Source organism: Lepidochelys olivacea (assembly GCF_965140295.1).
Source record: "Lepidochelys olivacea isolate rLepOli2 genome assembly, chromosome: 13".
Classification (NCBI taxonomy): Eukaryota; Metazoa; Chordata; order Testudines; family Cheloniidae; genus Lepidochelys; species Lepidochelys olivacea.
In genome coordinates this window covers 33,687,220-33,693,219 of record NC_140423.1, presented here as the reverse complement: position 1 = coordinate 33,693,219, position 6,000 = coordinate 33,687,220, and the positions used below count along the sequence as shown (strand labels likewise).

The 6,000-nt window shown below is 39.6% G+C and overlaps 1 pseudogene across 1 annotated transcript in view; it reads left to right on the top strand.

Moving 5' to 3' along the window:
* The first annotated feature begins 4,136 nt into the window (after window positions 1–4,136).
* LOC311529440 (olfactory receptor 6F1-like) overlaps window positions 4,137–6,000 on the top strand; it is a 206,598-nt pseudogene continuing 204,734 nt past the window's right edge. The window contains exon 1 of the transcript in view: window positions 4,137–4,304. The product of the transcript in view is annotated as an olfactory receptor 6F1-like (transcript). The remainder of the gene's footprint in view (window positions 4,305–6,000) is intronic.

The following is a 6,000-nucleotide window of genomic DNA, read 5'->3' as shown; positions in this document are numbered from 1 at the left end:
TCAGTGGTGTAACTTTCTCATGTAGATAAGGGCTAATGCAGGAATTTTATAAAAGGGCCTAAGGTAGTTAGGTACCTACATTTAAATAGGTTTTGGATACTAACTCTTTAGACTGCTTTGAAAACCCCAGAGTAAGTACTTTAGGTTCTGGATCATAGCATTAAGAAGACAAAGTATACTGGAACGTGAACAATGCATGGTGGTCTTAAATAATCTGCTATTGAGACTTGTGTAGTTTAATTCTAAACACGTCAAATTATAGGTCTTCCATCAACTTCTGTAGGAAATTATAGGATGGCCAAGTGGACATCATTCTCCAAAAATGTTATTTATGGCCAATCTAAGATGTATCTTGAACACTTTAGCATCATTATTATACTGGTGCGCTAAGTAATTCTTTTTTCTCCTTAGTGTTTATGCTACATGTGGACAAATTTGCTTTGCTTAATTTTTGACATTGTTGAATACAGTGGGGCAAATTCAGAGGTGAATCAAAGTGAATGCAAAGGAGATAAAGCTTGGATAACTTATGCAGCAAACAGCTGGGAGAGATAGGTTTAGTGGGACTAGCAAAGTAAAAGTATTGTAAGATCTTATGTGTTAGACATCTGGGGACCAGAGAGAATACTAACACAGTCATAAGAAAATTACTTTCTCTTCTGTTCTGTGAATCGGAGTACAAAGAGTAAAAACTTGTCACTGATCATTATTGGACAAGTTATTTTGGTGCCTAAAGATGCCGATAGTCACCTACAAGGAAAGATTGAAAAAAAAAACCAAACCTGGGTTTGTTTCATCTGAAGAAAAGACTCTGGAGGGAGGGGGGGCATGATAACAGTCTTCAAGTAAATAAAAGGTGTTGTAAAGATGAGTTTAATAAGTTGTTCTCCTTAATCACTGAGGACAGGACAAGAAGCAATGGGCTTATTTGCAGCAAGGGAGATTTAGGTTGGACATTAGAAAAAACTTGCTGTCAGAGTACTTAACCACTGGAATAAATTACCTAGGGACTTTGTAGAATCTCTGTCCTTGGAGGTTTTTAAGAATAGGTTATATAGAAACCTGTCAGTGATGGTATAGGTAATAATTAGTTGTGCCTCAGTGAAAGGGACTGGACTAGATGACCTTTCAAGGTCCCTTTCAGTCCTACATTTCTGTGATCATTTTTATGACCTCAAAAGCACCTACTGTAACTGTGCCTTAGTGGGTCAGAACTGAGGATGCCAAATTCAGGATGAACTGCTGCGAAATAGGGCAAACACAACCCATAACTGGTGGTTATTCTTTTATAAGATATACCAAACCAGCCACAAAAATAAACTCCTTTTTCACCACACTGGCTAACAAGAAAACATAAAGGCAGTTTCCTCAGGCATTCCAGTCCTTATATCACCACCAAAAACTCTGGATTCATAGATGAGTGGTTCTTTACAACCAGTCTCATGAAATAATAGGTTCTTCTGATCCCAAAGGACCAGCCACATACCCAGGTCAATATATAACTCGGATCTTACCCAAAAATCACGCTGATGCCAATCCTTTAGTATCTAAAATCTAAAGTTTTATTTAAAGAAAGAAAGAAAGAAAGAAAGAAAGAAAGAAAGAAAGAAAGAAAGAAAGAAAGAGAGAAAGAAAGAAAGAAAGAAAGAAAGAAAGAAAGGTGAGAGTTAAAATTGTTAAAGGAATCAATTACATACAGTAATGGCAAAGTTCTTGGTTCAGGCTTCTATCAGTGATGGAATAAACTGCTGGCTTAAGTCAAGTCTCTGGAGTACATCCACAGCTTGGATGGGTCATTCAGTTCTTTGTTCAGAGCTTCAGTTTGTAGTAAAGTTCTCCCAGAGGTAAGGATTGAAGACTAAACAGAGGTGTTTCCAAGGCCTTTTATAGCTATGTGGAGGGCATTCCATTGTTCTTACTTTGGAAAACTATAGCAACAAGATGACTTTTGGAGTCATGTGGGGAAGTCCCCTGCCCATGTATTTTGCCTAGTCACAGCAGGAAATTCCATTAAATGTAGATGGGTGTCTCCCATGGTCCATTGTCAGTTAAATGTTCTTTTGATGGGCCACTCAATTGAATAGTCCCTCCAAGATGTGCTGGCTAGCTACCCTGTGGGCGGTACTCCAGGAGCAAACATTTGAAATCCAAGTATAGAGTCAATAGTTATAACTTCACATACAGAAATGATACATGCACACAGATAGCATAATCATAACCAGCAAATCATAACCTTTTCATAGACACCTCACTTGACAACCTTTGTACAATATTCGCTGCAAATATATAACAGTGGTTGCAACAATGATCTATAAGGTCATATTTTAATCAGATAACATCACACCTACATACCTGACTCCTATTCAAATCTGACCCCAAATCCTGACGTCCTTACTTTGTTTTTCCTCAAATGTAATTTTTAATTGAGTAAGAGTAAGAAATGAGTAGAGCTGGTTGATACATGTTTCTATAAAGTCCAGATGACGTAAATATTTTGGAATTTTCATTACATGGTGAATTTCAAAATCTTGATGGTTCTTCGCAACAGAGGAACAAAAAGGAAATCTGAAGTGTCAGAATTTCCAATAGGACAGACACGCCATTTTTACGCATTTCTGGAGTGAGTCAGAATAGGGACTTCAGAATGTGTCACTCTAGTTAAAAGGAAAAAGAATCCTATATTCAAGATGAAAAAAAAATCAAATTAAAAAGAATGTCACCAGGGAAGCTGTGAAAAGCATCCAGCTGTCTTCAGCCCAACTCCAATGCCCCAGCCACTACTGTATTGTAAGTCCCAGTCAGACTTGATGCACATCAATGTAAATGAAAGGCTGACACAAGAGATGAACATCATTGTATTACAAAGGAAAGAGAGCCATGTCCTACATACTTCTCTCTGTTCTCATAGTTTAAGATGATAACAATGAGTCAGTGGTTCTTACCTATATATCAGGGAAAGCGTATGACAGTGTTGATGGGCTATGAAATATTAATCAGCTTTCCAGCCTGAAGTGTATCTGGATATTGAGTTTCAGTAAGGCATGTGTCACAAATATAAAGGGAAGGGTAACCACCTTTCTGTATACAGGACTATAAAATCCCTCCTGGCCAGAGGCAAAATACTTTCACCTGTAAAGGGTTAAGAAACTAAGGTAACCCTGCTGGCACCTGACCCAAAATGGCCAATGAGGGGACAAGATTCTTTCAAATCTGGAGGGTGGGGTGGAACAAAGGGTCTGTCTGTCTGTGTGATGCTTTTGCAGGGAACAGATCAGGAATGCAGCCTTACAACTTCTGTTAGTTAGTAAGTAATATAGCTAGAAATGCATTAGATTTCCTTTTGTTTAATGGCTGGTAAAATAAGCTGTGCTGGATGGAATGTTTTTGTGTCTTTTTGTAATTTAAGGTTTTGTCTAGAGGGATTCTCTATGTTTTGAATCTGATTACCCTGTAAGGTATTTACCATCCTGATTTTACACAGGTGATTCTTTTACCTTTTCTTTAATTAAAATTCTTCTTTTAAGAACCTGATTGATTTTTCATTGTTCTTAAGATCCAAGGGTTTGGGTCTGTGTTCACCTGTACCAATTGGTGAGGATTTTTATCAAGCCTTCCCCAGGAAAGGGTGTGTAGGGCTTGGGGGGATATTTTGGGGGAAGACGTCTCCAAGTGGGCTCTTTCCCTGTTCTTTGTTTAAAATGCTTGGTGGTGGCAGCATATGGTTCAAGACCAAGGCAAAGTTTGAACCTTGAGGAAGTTTTTAACCTAAGCTGGTAAGAATAAGCTTAGGGGGTCTTTCATGCAGGTTCCCACATCTGTACCCTAGAGTTCAGAGTGGGGAAGGAACCTTGACAGCATGTTTTCTTTCTTTCTTTCTTTCTTTCTTTCTTTCTTTCTTTCTTTCTTTCTTTCTTTCTTTCTTTCTTTCTTTCTTTCGAATTTATGAGGTTTCTGTCAACGATTTCACCAATATTTATTCTGGAGTACAATACACATGGCAAGAGAATTTTGACAGTTACCCTTTACAAAAAAATCACTTTGTTCTGTGAAAATGTATGGATGGCAATTGAGATTTTTGCCTGTATTATTCACTTACATTTTCCATTTCATTTCCTTGTCCTTAGGAAATCAGACCCATGGTCAACACTAAATGGAGAAATCAAACGTCCATCACAGAATTCATCCTACTGGGATTCGGGAGTCGCCAGGAACTGCAGACCCCTCTGTTCCTGATGTTCCTGATGATCTACATTGTGACCATAGCTGGGAACATCCTCATCATTGCATTAATTGTGACTGATCGGAAACTTCACACCCCCATGTACTTCTTTTTGGGAATTTGTCCTGCTTGGAGACCTGCTACACCTCCACCATCCTTCCCAGGATGCTGGCCAGTCTCCTGACTGGGGACAGAACCATTTCTATTGCCGGCTGTTTTGTACAATATTTTTTCTTTGGTTGCCTTGCAGATTCAGAATGTTACCTCCTAGCAGCAATGTCCTATGATTGGTATTTAGCAATATGTAAACTGCTGCATTATACAATGATGATGAATGGCAGATTTTGCTTACTTCTCATGACTGGTTCCTGGATAGCTCAGTGGTTTGAGCATTAGCCTGCTAAACCTAGGGTTGTGAGTTCAATCCTTGAGGGGGCCATTTAGGGATCTGTGGCAAAAATTGGGGATCGGTCCCGCTTTGAGCACCGGGTTGGACTAGATGACCTCCTGAGGTCCCTTCCAACACTGATATTCTATGATAATCTGCTGTGTAATTAATTCCATAATTATATGTTTGTTGTCCCATTTGATTTTCTGTGGCCCCAATGAAATTGACCATTTCTTTTGTGATTTGGCCCCATTGATAAATGTTTCCTGCAGTGACACTGAACTGATAGAACTTCTGGCTTTCATACTCTCCTCCCTAATAGCCCTGGGCCCATTTCTATTAACCCTGACTTCCTACATGTGCATCATCACCACCATCCTGAGAATCCCTTCCGCAACCGGGAGGCACAAGGCATTTTCCCCCTGCTCCTCTCACCTCATTGTGGTGACCATCTTCTATGGGACCCTGATTCTTGTTTATCTGCTACCAAAAACCCACACACTGAGAGACCTGAATAAACTGTTCTCTCTCTTCTACACTGTCCTGACTCCCCTGGCCAATCCACTCATCTACAGCCTGAGAAACAAAGAAGTTAGCAAGGCCTTAAGCAAAGAAGTTAGAGAATTTATTGATTTCTTTGAAAGGCAGACACTCCGTTACTGCTTTAGATTAAAATAACAAACATGGAAAAGAGTTGACTGTGAAAGTGGAGTTCAGATTACTGATGATTTTCTATTAGGTGACCCAATAAATTTTCCAAAGAGTCTATGTGAATTTATTAGGTGGTTTTATTATTCCTGTTGCATACATCTATCTGGCTATCTACCCATCCATCCATCTAAATTTCCACAGTGTCAGATCTTGAGGTCCTTACGCATGCCATGCTTACTTCATATTCAGTCACATTCCTTCCTCCTTCTTACTGAGTCCAATTCCCATTTGCTTCAGTTGAGTATTTACTGAAGTGGCTGCTGTAGAGTTGTCATGTAGTTGCTTGCTACATTGACAAGAAGAGGTGTTTCCATTGATGTACTTAAACCACCTCTCTGAGAGGCAGTAGCTGAGTCAACAGAAGACTTCTTCCATGGATCTAGCTGTGCATACACTGTGGGTTAGATCAAATTAGCTACGTCATTCAGGGTTCAGAATTTTTCCCATCCTGAGTGATGAAGCTAGGTTGATCTAATTTTTACGTGTAGACCAAGCCCCAGTTAAAGAGGATGGGTCTGCTAACCAGAGGCCAGAACTCTGTGTATCCCCCATTTTCCCCTTTTGTGCTTCCCAATTTTCATCCAACAGCAAAACAATTCTGCCCACTGCGTCCCAGAACATTCCCTGAAGTTTTCAACTGGATCAGGTGGTGTTCAGCTGTTACTGCATTGCAAGCAGACAG